The following is a 14,298-nucleotide window of genomic DNA, read 5'->3' on the forward strand; positions in this document are numbered from 1 at the left end:
AATCTCCCAGCACTTTGGGAGGCTGAGGTGGGTGGATCACCCGAGGTAAGGAGTTCGAGACCAGCCTGGCCAACATGGAAAAACCCTGTCTCTACTAAAAACACAAAAATTAGCTGGGCACGGTGATGGGCTCCTGTAGTCCCAGATACTCTGGAGGCTGAGGCAGGAGAATCACCTGAACCTGGGAGGCGGAGGTTGCAGTGAGCCATGATTATGCCACTACACTCCAGCCTGGGTGACAGAGCAAGACTCCATTTCAAAAAATTAAAAAGAAAAAAAGAAAGAAATATAAATTGAGCTCAGAGCCACAACAACAAATGTATGGAGAACCTCCCATCTACCCAGTGGAGGGCTAGGTCAGAGGTCAGTGAACAGGCTGGACCAAATCCTGCCCTCCCAGACGTCACTCATCTCTAGCGGGGAGGGAAGGAAACCGAGGAGTGATTTCAACCCAGTGTGCAAAGTGTCATTCATGGGTAAACAGAGTCACAATCAAAATATTCAACAATTAATGTGGGACAGCCACTGTCCATTGACAACGGCCAACGGGGCAGGGTCCCATCAGCTGGTCCTGGTGTTTGGGGTTCTCGCCCTTTAGTTGTGGGGGCTTGTCCCAGCAGGGTATCCATGAGGCTCTCGGCTAGTTACTGACATTTGAACCAACACAGAGACCCAAGAGGTGGACACATGAGCTGACCATCAGGCCTGGGCAGACACTGGGGTTGTGGGGACTAAGGAAGGGTGCCTCGTTTAGAGTGGACAGCACTGCTTAGCAGCGATGCAGATTAGGATATAAAGGACATGGGGGTCTTGGGGTGATGAAAACGGGAATTAGACAGTGGTGATGGTTGCACAACCTTGTAAATATACTAAAAACCAATGAATTAAATACTTTAAAGGGATAAGTTTTGAATTCACGGTATGTGAAATCTATCTCCGTTAAAAAATTTTAATTTTTTTTTTTTCTGAGACGTAGTCTTGCTCTGTCACCCGGCTGGAGTGCAGTGGTGAGATCTTGGCTCCCTGCCACCTCTACCTTCCGGATTCAAGCAATTTCTCTGCCTCAGCCTCCCAACTAACTGGGACTACAGGTGCACGCCACCACGCCCGGCTAATTTTTTATATTTTAGTAGAGAGGGGTTTTACCATGTTGGCTAGGTTGGTCTTGATCTCCTGACCTCGTGATCTGCCCACCTTGGACTTCCAAAGTAGTGGGATTACCGATGTGAGCCACCGCACCCAGCTAAATTTTGTTTTAAAGATCTAAGGACAAATTTAGGAAGCAGAGAGAGCAGCGTTTACAAAGGCCAGGGGCTGAGCAGGAATGTGGGGTTCAGGGTGAGTGGTCTTGGATGGCCTCACATGTCCATGTGCACAGCCTGACCCTGGAGCTGGCCTATCCACACAAGCCCCTCAAGGCCCAGGAGTGGCTTCAAGGGGTTTAGGTAGAAAATCCACAGCATCAGGGAGGAATTCCAACTCAAGGCCTTTTGGGCCCCTAGAAAATGCTTCCTTGGAATAATATTTTCTCACCACTGTTTTCAGGGGTGGGGTCGGGGGCTGCAACCTCAGGTGCTCATAGGGCCAGGCAAGGCTGGTAAATAAGTCAACTGAGAGTAGCCATGGTGGCCAACAGTCTGTCACAATGGGTTTCAGTTACTGCAGTGGCAGCTGTGTCTAGCGGCCACCTTGTCATCGGACTGGGGTTTGGGAGTTTCCTCACTCATGACTTTCCGAAGGCCATTGCTCATGTTTGACACAGTGGAGGCCTTGGAAAAAGACTATTTGTCATCAGACCTTCTAGATTCTATGACAGGTCTTTTTTGAAGTTATTGAGATTCTACGTTTTATTGAGTGGAATTCCAGTAGCAATTATTGCAACTCTGGTGAATGTATTCACTGGTCAAGCTGAACTAGCAGAAATTCCAAAAGGCTATATCCCAGAACACTGGGAATAGTATCAGCATCCCATATCAAGATGCATTGCCCGTACTTTCTATGACGGTCCTGAAAAGAATTATGAAAGAAGAATGGCCAACCTTCAGATTGAAGCTGAAAAGGCTGAATCACGGTTAAAGGAGCCGGAAGTAGGAAGATTAATGCATGCGAGAGGAGACAGACTCTGGTATCACTTTGAGACAGTTGATAAGGAACTTACTGATCATTCTCCAAAAGCAACTCCTGACAATTAAGCATTTTTTTTTCTCTAAATCCAAAGTATATTCTCTTTCTTGGAAAATAAATTAGTAAACATATCTGTATTTTTGCTCTCCATGGAAAAAGAGCTTCTGACTTTACTGTTTCTCAGTGTTGGTTCAGATTGAGGCTTTTGTTTGGGGATGGGTTCACTTCCAGTACCTGAAGGTTTAAAATGTACTAATAAAAACTGGAGAAATAGGAATCTGTGCATTCCTAAAGTGTAGCAACTTTGAAAGGTCAAAGTGTTTTATTTACCTGACGAATGGAAGTTATAGAAAAGAAGTTCTAGTTATGCTAAGTACCAGTAATTATAGTATTTTGTACAAATGTCTGTATTGCAGACGTCTGTATTATTGAAGGGCAACTCAGGATTTTAAGTTCCATAAAGAATTGAATCAACTCTGTAAAATATTAACTCCTTAATAAACAGATTTTCAGTAGAAAAAATAAACAAATACATAAGTCAACGGGGTGGGTGGAGGCCAAGGCTCACCCACAATCAACTCCAGCCCATTCTTCCAGCTCCAACAACTTTCCAAAAGAAGCCAGCAGGCCAGGCACAGTAGCTCAGGCCTGGAATCCCAGCACGTTGGAAGGCCGAGGCAGGAGGATCGCTTAAGGCTAGGAGTCTGAGACCAGCCTGGACAACTAGAGGGACCCCATCTCTAAAAAGAACAAAAAAAATTAGCTGAGTGTAGTGGTACATGCCTGCAGTCCCAGCTACTCCGGAGGCTGAGGCTGGAGGATCACTTGAGCCCAGGAGCTTGAGGCTGCTGTGAACTATGATCGTGCCACTACACTCCAGCCTGGGCCACAGAGCTTGACACTGTCTTTAAAACAAACAAACAGAAAATCCAGCAATCATATTTTTAAAAACTAATTCAGTGACATGAAATTCACATCCCACAAAATTAACCACTGTGAAGTAAATAATTCAGTGGCACCAAGGGAACAATTCGTACTGAGTTGCAAACATTTCCATCTCTCCAAAGCAAAAGCCTGCACCCCTTGGGCAGTTTCCCCTCATTCTCAACCCTCCTCCCAGATCCCGGCAGCCACCAACCTGCTTCTGTCTTAGTGGGTTCATCTAGTCTCAGCAGTCCAGATTTTTAATGTAATCTTTTCTTTTTATTTTTTTGAGACGGAGTCTGGCTGTCACCCAGACTGGAGTGCAGTGGTACAATCTCTCAGCTCACTGCAACCTCCTGGGTTGAAGTGATTCTCACGCCTCAGCCTCCTGAGTAGTGGGGATTACAGGTGTGTGTCACTACACCTAATTTTTTATTTTTAGTAGAGATGGGATTTCACCATGTTAGCCAGGTTGGTCTCGAACTCCCAACCTCAAGTGATCTGCCCGCCTCAGCCTCCCAAAGTGCTGGGATGACAGGCATGAGCCACCATACCAAGCCTAATGTGATCTTTTCTAATTTTAAATTTTAAATTCAAATTAATTTAAAATATCTCCCTGGCTGACAAGAACATATCTGAGGCTTGGAATCAGTGGGCTGTCACTTTGCAATTTTTATTCTAAAGTATCTTAAAGTCCAGGGGAGAGATACATCTGTATTGTAATGCAGGGAATCCATGAACATGTGTGGCTAGATCTGAGTCATGTCAGAAGCCTCTTTGCTTCTGTCATGAGTGAAGGGTGAGCAGGTGGCCATAGAAGTCCCAAGGCTAAGCTCCGTGTGAAGAGCTGGGCTGATGAAAGTCCTTCCGAAGCCTTGCATTCCACTCCCAAGTTACTGAGTTGGTCTTTACTAAGGAAATGCTGTCAGCATCTCCTGCTAGAATACAGACATTTTACTTAGGGAGAAGACAATAAACATGTAAGCAATGATCGAAACAAGATATCTTCAGAGAGTCAAGTGGAATGTGATAAAAAGGCTCCAGGGACTGGGCGCGGTGGCTAACACCTGTAATCCCAGCACTTGGAGAGACCGAGGCGGGTGGATTACGAGGTCAGGAGTTCAAGACCATCCTGGCCAACATGGTGAAACCCCCTCCTCTACTAAAAATACAAAAATTAGCTGGGCATGGTGGCGCGTGCCTATAGTCCCAGCTACTTGGGAGGCTGAGTCAGGGGAATCATTTGACCCCAGGAGGCGGAGGTTGCAGTGAGCCAAGATCACACCGCTGTACTCCAGCCTGGCAACAGAGCAAGACTTCAGCTTAAAAAAAAAAAAAAAATACAGAGCTCAGAGCTAAGCATTGTATCAATGCATCAACAACTGCTCCCTCCCCACTGAAGGTAAACACCCACACACATACACACAGACATAAACCAGTATAAGCTACTTATCCAGATCTGAACTAGAAAACTGCTCCCAGCTGTGCAGGGCATGTCAGCATCACAGGAGCCTCTGACACCCATTTCTTTTTTTTGTTTTGTTTTTCTTTTTTTTGAGACGGAGTCTCGCTCTTGTCGCCAGGCTGGAGTGCAATGGCACGATCTTGGCTTACTGCAACCTCTGCCTCCTGGGTTCAAACAATTCTCCTGCCTCAGCCTCCCAGGTAGCTGGGATTACAGGCATCCGCCACCACGCCCAGCTAATTTTTTTGTATTTTTAGTAGAGACAAGGTTTGCTGGTCAGGCTGGTCTCAAACTACTGACCTCAGGTAATCCACCCGCCTCAGCCTCCCAAAGTGCTGGGATTACAGGCATGAACCACCGCGCCCGGCCCTCTGACACCCATTTCTACACCTGCTGAACCAGCATCCTCAGGTATTGAGCCTGAGACCCTGAAGTGTCAGCTTTTGGTTCACTGGAGTTCCCTGAGGGACGCTGATGAAAAAAGAAAAAAATAATAGAAAATAAAAGTACTAAATAGTCCAGATTCATGCAGTCAAGCTGCTGTCCAAGATGAAGCATCAAAGAACCTGACCAATGTCCTCTGTCTTTCCCCAAATGCCTTCCCAGATTATGCGGGTCACAGGTCAGCAGAAATCACCTTTCAGTGATTTATTTATTTTTGAGACAGAGTTTTGTTTTGTCACCCAGGCTGGCATGCAGTGGCACAATCTCGGCTCACTGCAACTTTGACTGCCCGGGTTCAAGCAATTGTACTGCCTCCACCTCCTGAGCAGCTGGGATGACAGGCACCTGCCACCACATCGAGCTGATTTTTTGTATTTTAGTAGAGATGGGGTTTCACCACGTTGCCCAGGCTAGTCTCGAACTGTTGAGCTCAGGCAACCCACCCGTCTCGGCCTCCCAAAGTGCTAGGATTACAGACATGAGCCACTGTGCCCGGCCCTTCAGTGATTTTATTGTGGGCACAGCTCATGCAATAATTTCATGTGAACAAGAAATATAAATAAGAGGAAGTTAAGCTGCCTTAGATGTAAGAAGTTAATTTCAAAATATGTAATGCCATGCCCTAATCAAAGAGAACTGAAATTTGTCTAGTTCCTTCATTTTGCGGGTTATGTTCCTTGGTAATCATGGACCTTCCTTAAAATTCAACCAGCAGCTCTTGGTGGGACCAGCTTATGTGTCACATTTCTATAATTTCGAAATAGATTTTAAAGAGTTGGTGACCATATAACTTGTTCCCCAAAGGCTCAGGGGACAGGGGTCTGGATAAGGGGTCCTCACTTATTGAGGTAAGCAGAACTCCTAGAATATCAACAAAGAAAAATTAAAAGTTTTCTCCTTAGCATGTGGGAGCACAATGTGCTGTGTGCATATCTGTGTGTGGGTAGCAATTAGAGATGTGCTCAAGTTGATTTCTGAGGATGAGTGCCCACCAAGGGGTCATCAAAACCATCGCCTGTGCCCTCTCTTTCCTTGCTCCCAACACCTCAGGCTTCTCTTGGGTCGATGCCACATGCAGAAGTGTTAGGAGGTGCTTTGGGGCCAGGCGCAGTGGCTCAGGCTGGGGGGGGGGGTGGATCACAAGGTCAGGAGTTCAAGGCCAGCCTGACCAACTTGGTGAAACTCCGTCTGTACCAAACATACAAAAAATTAGCCGGGTGTGGTGGTGCATGCCTATAATCCCAGCTACTCAGGAGGCTGAGGCAGCAGAATCACTTGAACTCAGGAGGCAGAGGTTGCTCCAGCCTGGGCAACAAGAGCGAAACTACATCTCAAAAAAAAAAAAAAAAAAAAAAAAGGAGGTGCTTTGACTTCCCTCACATACAAATTTCACTTATCCAAATCCAAACCCCAGACAGAGAATAATCTACATCAGAGATCTCAACCAGGGGGAATCTGGCTGCTAGGGGACACATGACAACATCAGGAGACATTTTAGGTTGTCAGGACTGAGGGATGGGAAGCTACTGGCATGTAGGGGGTGGGCCAGGGCTGCTGCCCAGCATCCCACGATGTACAGACAGCCCCCACAACACAGAATGATCTGCCTCAAGCATCCATAGTGTCGAGGCTGGGAAGCTGCTCTAAAGAGCGGGGTCAATTCCGCATTAGTATTTACATGAGGAAAATATAAGGTACTCCCCAGGGTAAGCCTAAGACAGAAGCCCTGAATCTGCTGTTCTCACAGCAAAGCTCATCCGAGGGCCTCGCCCTGTAAGTATCTGCGTGCAGTGTAATATAAGATATGGAATCTAGAGTCAGAGTCCAAGGGTTCAAATCTCCTCTTTTTTTCTTTTTAATGGTGGGGTCTTGCTGTGTTGTCCAGGCTGGACTCGGACTCCTGGACTAAATCCATCCTCCCACCTCAGCCTCCCTAGTAACTGGCATTACAGGTGCACCTGCCACTGTGTCAGGCTCAAATCCCCTCATTGAAGTGAACAGGTGTTACATTAAGCAACTCGCTCAACTCTCTCTCTCAGCCTCAGTCTTTTTTACCTGGACTCTGAGAAAATAATTGCGCCTAGGTTTGCAATGCAGATGAAATCAAGTCTGCTGAATAAAATGCCCAGAATAGTGTTTGCATATAATAAGCACTAGGGAAGTGTTTGCTATTGTTATTTTTCATTCAACATAGCTTCCTCCCAAAAAGCAGCTGACAATTTCACCTGGGGCTTATGTTCAGGATTGCTACTGTATCCAAGGGCAGATAAAGTGATTGCTGAAGACTTCTTCAAAGACAAAACTTACTTGATGGGCTAGTTAGGGATTTTCAGGGGTAGTTTTTATCTCACATGTTTGCCTGAAGACATGGGCCCACTAACATGTGACTTCCTGTAGTGTCTGAGACCACAGGACAATGATATTTTTAATATGACATTTTCTAGACTAAACAAGGGACAACCAAGAAATACTAATCAGGCTGGGCGTGGTGGCTCACACCTTTAATCCCAGCACTTCGGAAAGCCAAGTCGGAGAATCACTTGAGGCTAGGAGTTTGAGACCCTATCTCTGCAAAAAATAAAACTTAAAAATAATTTAGCAGGGTGTGGTGCTGCATGCTTGTATTTCCAGCTACTGAGGAGGCTGAGAAGGGAGGATTGCTTGAGCTCAGGAGGTTGAGGCTGCAGTGAGCCATGATTACACCACTACATTCCAGCCTGGGCAACAGAGCAAGACCCTATCCCCCCACAACTCCCCAAAAGAAAAAGAAACACTGGCCAAACCCTGCAAACAAACCAGCTGTGACAACTGAAACTAAAATCAGATCTAAGAAATCTGTCTGTGGCAGGAAAAGACTCTCCTGCTTTGTGTGAGAATTCATGGGAGCCCATGACCTTTGGGTTCAGAGGAATTCTATGAAAACAGTACCTTGAAAGCATGAAATAACTTCCCATAGGAAGAACCATTTCCAGCTCCAGGGAGAACCGCAGCGGGATGTCCCATGTCAGCTGAGAACTTGCCTCTGCCTAGCCCAGGATGTGGAAGTCACACTCGTGATCAGAATAACAGGTACCACTTACAAAGCCCACAAGGGGCATCAGGAGCTCTGCCAGGCCCCCTAAACACATTGTTCACCTCATTTAATCCTTTTTACAACCTTACCATACAGCCGCCATCATCCCCATTTACAGAAGAGAAAACTGGGGACCCCAAAGGTACCGTGGTCACTGTTCAAGTTCAAGGTCACTGTGAGTCTAGGGTTAGCATCAGGCCTGGGCTGATGGGGGCCTGCCTGGCAACAACACTGGCCTCCCATAGCATAGAGGCTCCACCAGGACTGATGTATCTGCCAACCCCTGCACTGGACGGACTGAGTTGGCCAGCAGGCCTTGGGTCTGGGTAAACAGAGTCATAGAACAGGTTGGTGGGAAACAGAGGCTACAGCTTCTATGATTCAAGGTGACCCATGGCACTTTGGCTCTCGCCTGTGGCAACGACACATGATCTTTTAGTGATAGAGGAAAAGAAACCATGTGGGTGCATGGGCTAGACCTCCCAATGAGCTGAAGACGCTCTACCTCTGCCTTCCTATAGAGCTGTGGAAACACGTTTTATATGGAAGCCTATTTGCATCTGCCAGCTGGGGGTCCAGAACTGTACTGTGGGCATGCAGTCACTTGGCTACGGAATGGTAGGATCAAGATCCAGGTCTGTCTGACTTAAAGCCCAGGCTCCTCCTGCACCCCAAGGCAGCTGGAAACCCACAACACTCACTCACAGTTGGTCTGCAACATGGCATGGCTAAAACAGAGTTACCATACGGCCCAGTAATTCTGCTCCCAGGTATGTGCCCAAGAAAACCAAAAATGTATGCCCCAAAAAAGCATGTACATACAGTAAACATTCATAGCAACATTATTCATAACAGGAAAGCAGAAACAACTCAAATGCCCATCAACCTATGAATGGATAAAATGTGGTGTGTCCACACAATGGATAATTATTTGACCATCAAAAAGAATAAAATTGTTCTAACCGAGCGAGCACGAAATTACCACCGAGACAAAGACTAGGCCAAATTACAGGGTCTTTATGGCCAGCGGCAATGGAGGACTGGCATCTCTAACCCATGGCCCCGAAAGGAGGGTGTCAAGACCTTTTATGACCATAAACCACCTCCTGGGCGGGGGTGAGGGTGAGGGGCTTTGGACATTCCGAGGGCCAGGGGACTTTGGACATTCCGATTGTTACTTAAATGGTTCACAGAAGTCAAGATAAGTGTTGGTTTACACATTGTCTGAGTAGGGTGGAAATTACAGACCTTAGTTACTTATTACAAGTCTTAGTTTTTCTTAAAATGCAGAGGCCAAAATGGCATTGGTTTGGACTGCTTGCCTGTCACATCAGGGTTACAGAGAGCAGTTTCAACGGCAAGCCGAGATATGGTCAAGGTATACAGTTTATAGGGCAATTACCATGTCACAAAATAATGATAAATACCAAAACAGGGATGAACCTGGAAAATATGCTAAGTGAAAGAAGCCAGACAAAAAGCCAGATACTGTACAAAACATGTGTCGTCTAGACTGGGCTAAGGGATGCCCAGATCGCATCTGGGTCTGTGAAGGTGTTTCTAGAGGGAAAAATTAGCATTTGAATTGGTAGACTGAGAAAAGAAGATTCACCCTCATACAGTGGCTCATGGCGGTAACCCCAACACTTTGAGAGGCCAAGGTGGGGGGATCACTTGAGCTCAGGAGCTTAAGACCAGCCTGGGCAACATAGCGAGACCCCATCTGTACAAAAAATAGAAAAATTAACCAGGCATGGTGGTACATGCCTGTAGTTCCAGCTACTCAGGAGACTGAGGTAGGAGGATCAACTGAACCCGGGAGGCGGAGGCTGCAGTGAGTTGAAATGACACCATGGCATTCCAGCCTGGGTGACAGAGCAAGATCCTGTCTCAAAAAAAGAAAAGAAAAGAAAAAAGAAGACCCACCCTTCTCAATCTGGATGCGCATTATCCAATCCTTTGAAGGCCTGAATACAACAAAAAAAAGGAAGAGACAATTTCCCCTTCCTGCTTGAGCTGGGATATCCGCCCTCATCTGCTCTCAGATATCATACCTCCTGGTTTTGGGGCCTTTGTACTCAGACCAGGACTTACATGCTGGTCCCTCTGTTCTGGAGCTTTCAGATTCAGCTGGAGACACTGTAGGCTCCCCTAGTTCCCAGGCTAGGGTGGGTTTTATGCCACCAGCGTTCCTGAGCCTGCTGCTTGTGGATGGCAGATCGTGGGACTTCTCAGCCTCCCTAATTGCATGCATGAATCCCTCATAGGAAATCTCTTTCTACATATTTATAGATATCCTATTGGTTTTATTTCTTTGGAGATCCCTGACTAACCCAGATTTCATTTACATCAAATGTCTGAAAAAAACAGAAAGTAGATTAGTGGTTCCCTGGGTTGCAGGAGCAGAAAATGGGTAAGGCTGTTTAATGGGTACAGGATTCCCATTTGGGGCAGTGAAAAACTTCTGGAACTAGATACTGGTGATGGATGTACAACCTTGTGAATGTACAAAAACCACACTGAATCGTACACTTTTAAAGAGTTAATTGGTGGAATGTGAATTATATTTCTTTGTATTTGTTTCTTTTGTTTTTTTGAGACAGGGTCTTGCTCTGTCACCCAGGATAGAGCGCAGTGGCTTGATAATGGCTCACTGCAGCCTCAACCTCCCAGGCCAAAGCAATCTTCCTACCTCAGCCTCCAAAGTGGCTGGGACTATAGGTGTGTGTCACCATGTCTGGTCACTTTTTGTATTTTTTGTAGATATGGGGTTTTGCTACGTTGCCCAGGCTGCTCCCAAACTCCTGGCCTCAACAATCCACCTGTCTCAGCCTCCTAAGGTGCTGGAATTATAGGCATGAGCCACAGGGCCCCACCATGAATTATATTAAACAGACACACACACACACACACACACACACACACACACACACACACACACAGAGCAAACAAAAGTGCAAATAGACAAATGGAACTATATTAAACCTAAAATCTTGTGTGCATCAGAAGACACAATCAACAGAAAGAGGGCAGCCTACAGAATAAGAGAAAATATTAATATCCAGAAGAGATAAAGAACTCAACAACAAAAATCCCATAACCTGATTCAGAAATGGGCAAAAGATTTGAATAGATATTTCTCCAAACATGATATACAAATGAACATGTAGCACATGAAAAAATGTTCAGCATCATTACCTACTAGGGGAATGCCAACCTAAACCACAATGAAATAACACGGTTATCACACCCACAGGGTGGTTACTATCAAAAACACAGACAATAACAATGTTGGCAAGGCTGCGGAGACACTGGAACTCTTGTACGCTGTTCGTGAGATTGCAAAATAGCGTAACTGATGTGGAAAACAGTATGGAGGTTCCTCAAAAAATTAAAAATCGAACTACCATAGGATCTAGCAATCCCACTTTTGAGTACGTAGCCAAAGTAATTGAAAGCAGAGTCTCAAAGAGATTTGCCTACCCATGTTCATTCCAGTACTATTCACAACAGCAAGAGGTACAACCCAGGTGGATAAATGGATAAACAAAGCACGGTTTTCATACCATGGAATTATTATCCAGCCTTAAAAAGGAAGGAAATTCTGGGACATTTTGCAACACAGATAAACAACATCATTACGCTAAGTGAAGAAAGCCAGTCATACAAGGACAAACACTGTATGATTCTACTTTGATGGGGTCCCTAGAGTAGTCAAATCCATACAAACCGAAAGGAGAGTGGCGTTTACCAGGGGCTGGGGGAAGGAGAATTGTTTAACGGTACAGGGTTTCAGTTTTGCAAGATGAATACGTTCTTTTTCACAGCAACGTGACTCTACTTAAACTACTGAACTGTTAATTTAAAATGACTAAGATGGAATTTTATGCTATGAGTTTTTTAAATCACAATTTTTTTTTAAGTTGAAAAAAAAGTAGGCCAGGTGCAGTCGCTCATGCCTATAATCCCAGCACTTTGGTAGGTTAAATAAGTCCAGGGCTAGAGCCAGGAATCTGCATTAGGCACACCGAGGATCCTGGGATGGGTGGTTCGCAAACATCCCCACCTGGATGCATGAGCCGCTGCATCCCAGATCTCTAATTGCAGCCCTGATGACCTCTGGAGCTCCTGGCCTCTCCTCCCTGATGTCCACTGGTACTAGAATGTTCCAACACAGCCTAACAAGGACCACTCTAAACTCAGCATCTTTCCCCCAGAAGTGCTTCTTCACCTAAGTCACCAGACTATCACCTGAGCATCACCCTGATGATCCCTGTCCTCACCCCATATCTTAATCACCAGAAACACAAGCTGATTCTACCTCCCCTGTGCCTCCAGGCCCCTTTTCTCCAGCATGCCTGCCAGTGCACTGGTCTGATCTCCTATCCTCCTTCCACCCCAACAATCCGGCCTCCATCCCACAATCCTGATCACATCACTGCCCTGAGCAAAATCCTTCCATGGTGACCAAACTCTAGAACTGCATTGCCCACTGCCACAGCCACATGTGGCTATTTACATGCAAATTCATTAAAAGTAAATAATATCAAAACATCCGTCCCTCAGTCACCCTGGCCACATTTCAGATATTCAACCACCACAGGTGGCTGGTGCCACCATGCTGCACAGCACAAATAAAGGCAGAGCCCTATTCTCATAGAAGGTTCAGTGGACGATGCACCTCCAGAGCTTGGAGGTTGGTTGCTCAGTGTTCCAGGGTCTGGCCTCAACCTCCACTCAGGCCACTCCCCAGCACCTGGGTCGTGAGCCACAGGGAACCACCCTAAACTCATAACCTCACCTCCAAGCCTCCCCATGGTAAATCTACCCTTCCCAGCCTAACTAACTCCCACCCCACCTATGGGTCCCAGGTTAGCTGTTACCTCCTCCTCATGCCTGTAATCCCAGGGCTATGAGAGGTTGACGCAGGAAGAGCACTTAAGGCCGAGAGTTCCAGATCAGCCTGGACAACACAGCAAGACCCCATCTCTACAAAATTAAATTTTTAAAAAATCAGCCGGGCGTGGTGGCAACACCTGTAGTCCTAGCTGCTTGGGAGGCTGAGGCAGGAGGATCACTTGAACCCAAAAGTTTGAGGTTTCAGTGAGCCATGACTGTACCACTGCACTCTAGCCTCAGCAACAGAGCAAAACCCTATCTCAAAAAAAAGAAAAGAGAACGACGTTCTAATCCCCAGAAACTGTGATGGCTACCTTATGTGGCAAAAGGAGCTTTGCAGATGTAATTTAATTAAGACTTTTTGTGTTTTTTGAGACAGGGTCTCACTCTGTCGCCCAGACTGGAGTATAGTGGTGTGAACTCAGCTCACTGCAGCCTCTGCCACCCGGGTTCAAGCGATTCTCCTTCCTTAGCCTCCCGAGTGGCTGGGATTACAGGTGCGTTCCACTCCACCTGGCTAATTTTTGTATTTTTTGGTAGAGACAGGATTTTGCCATGTTGACTGCAAACTTCTGACCTCAAGTGATCTGCCGGCCTTGGCTTCCCAAAAAGCTAGGATGACGGGCATGGGCCACTGCACTCAGCCTATAATTAAGGATCCTGAGATGCAAAGGTTATCCTAGATTATCTGGGTGGAACCTAAATGCCATCACAACAGTCCTTAAAAGAAAGAGGCACAGGGAAACTTCACACACACACACGCGTGCACGCACACACACACACACACACACACACAGTCACTTGACTACAGAGCAGAGAGAAATCTGAAGATACTGTAACTTTTGTGTAAAAACACAAAAAGTCTTAATTAAATTACATCAGCAAAGCTCCTTTTGCCACATAAGGTAGCCATCACAGTTTCCGGGGATTAGACCGTCGTTCTCTTTTCTTTTTTTTGAGATAGGGTTTTGCTCTGTTGCTGAGGCTAGAGTGCAGTGGTACAGTCATGGCTCACTGAAACCTCAAACTTTTGGGGTCAAGTGATCCTCCTGCCTCAGCCTCCCAAGCAGCTAGGACTACAGGTGTTGCCACCACGCCCGGCTGATTTTTTAAAAATTTAATTTTGTAGAGATGGGGTCTTGCTGTGTTGTCCAGGCTGATCTGGAACTCTCGGCCTTAAGTGCTCTTCCTGCGTCAACCTCTCATAGCCCTGGGATTACAGGCATGAGGAGGAGGTAACAGCTAACCTGGGACCCATAGGTGGGGTGGGAGTTAGTTAGGCTGGGAAGGGTAGATTTACCATGGGGAGGCTTGGAGGTGAGGTTATGAGTTTAGGGTGGTTCCCTGTGGCTCACGACCCAGGTGCTGG

At 46.3% G+C, this 14,298-nt stretch overlaps 1 protein-coding gene and 1 pseudogene across 5 annotated transcripts in view; one reads left to right on the top strand and one right to left on the bottom strand.

Annotated features, from left to right (window-relative positions):
• The window catches only part of TVP23A (trans-golgi network vesicle protein 23 homolog A), an 87,158-nt gene that overhangs the window by 55,743 nt on the left and 17,117 nt on the right, over positions 1–14,298 (bottom strand). The window lies entirely within an intron of this gene.
• On the top strand, positions 1,608–2,180 carry LOC119472889 (annotated as a pseudogene).

This window comes from Cebus imitator, unplaced genomic scaffold (genome assembly GCF_001604975.1).
Source record: "Cebus imitator isolate Cc_AM_T3 unplaced genomic scaffold, Cebus_imitator-1.0 Scaffold122, whole genome shotgun sequence".
Classification (NCBI taxonomy): domain Eukaryota; kingdom Metazoa; phylum Chordata; class Mammalia; order Primates; family Cebidae; genus Cebus; species Cebus imitator.